This window comes from Schistocerca gregaria, chromosome 3 (assembly GCF_023897955.1).
Source record: "Schistocerca gregaria isolate iqSchGreg1 chromosome 3, iqSchGreg1.2, whole genome shotgun sequence".
NCBI lineage: Eukaryota > Metazoa > Arthropoda > Insecta > Orthoptera > Acrididae > Schistocerca > Schistocerca gregaria.
The window spans coordinates 253,385,609-253,387,202 of record NC_064922.1 but is presented as its reverse complement, the minus strand read 5'-3'; positions in this window follow the sequence as shown (position 1 = coordinate 253,387,202).

The following is a 1,594-nucleotide window of genomic DNA, read 5'->3' as shown; positions in this document are numbered from 1 at the left end:
TCAATAATTTTATCAGCATATGAATTGCATTACTTTCGTTGTTCTTAAATTTTGATATCACGCCATGCCTAATAATATTTTAAAACTGATCCAACGATGAATAAAACCACTGCTGCTCAGGAAAGCTAATTGATGATGGCGAATTCCTCGTGTAGTTAAAGTTTAGAGAACATACCTTCACCGAAGAGTCAAGCAGTATATTGCTCCCTCCTACGTATATCTCGCGAAGAGACCATGAGGATAAAATCAGAGAGATTAGAGCCCACACAGAAGCATACCGACAATCCTTCTTTCCACGAACAATACGAGACTGGAATAGAAGGGAGAACCGATAGAGGTACTCAGGGTACCCTCCGCCACACATCGTCGGGTGGCTTGCGGAGTATGGATGTAGATGTAGATGTAGATGTAAGCAGTGGTGAGGAACCGCCTTTATACCCAACGTAGGGAAATGATCGGCAGTGATTTATCCATTTTGATGACAGAAATGAAATCATTCGTTTCTTACAGTGGGCAATTGCATCAACACTCTATACCCAAAATTCAGTCGTAACTGAAGATGATAGCCCATGTCCTACAGGGAAGAAATAGAATCAGATTGGGGTGACTAACAACCTCTAGCTGTCTCACAGTCTGCAATCTCGTGCCTTCCCCTCGTTATTGGCAGCATCAAGACTTCGAGGTGGAATTGAGCACGTAGCACGTGGAGGATGTTAGCTGCTCGATACCCTTCAAAGGCCAGCGTATGGAGGCGTTCCAAGCAAATGGAAAATGCCTTATCTCGGAATAAATTCTGGTGCGCTGATTCAGCTATGCGGCCGCGTGCGACGCTTTGGCGTCTGTGCACCGTGGAGGGGGGCGTAGATTAGCAGCTCGGTGCGTCGACACCACACACGGACACAAAAGGCTGCTATCTGTCCACTTGTCGCTAGGGTGCGCAGGCGCAGCAGCTGCGGTTACAAACGCGGCAGATGGCTGCGGACCACAGCTGTCAAATCGCAGACGTTGTTGTGCTCGACACAGCGAGCAACAGCGACTGCGAGCATCCAGCCGTGAAAAACGACGCCCCATGTGACGTGTTACTGGAAGCAACAACGTTGTCGTAACCCTCTCTTCTCCCTCTTGCACGCTCGAGATTGAGCTGTGTTTTGTCCAAATCAGCGTTTCATGCGTGATTCGCCGGCACGCTGAAATGGTTCGCATGATGTCATTTCGTGCTTTTGTCACTGCATCTGGCACTCCCCACTCTTACTGTATGTACTCTTTATCTGCAGCACTCTGCAACTGAACGGTTCTTCAGTAGTTCCAACAACAAAAAAACGCAGAACCCTGTCAGTAGCCCGCCGAAGTGGCCGTGCGCTTCTAGGCGCTGCAGTCTGGAACCGCGAGACCGCTACGGTCGCAGGTTCGAATCCTGCCTCGGGCATTGATGTGTGTGTTGTCCTTAGGTTACTTAGGTTTAACTAGTTCTACGTTCTAGGGGACAATGACCTCAGAAGTTGAGTCCCATAGTGCTCAGAGCCATTTGAACCATTTGAACCCTGTCAGTAACGTACTAACCATACAATTTCTTTGAGGCAGACCCCAAGAAGTG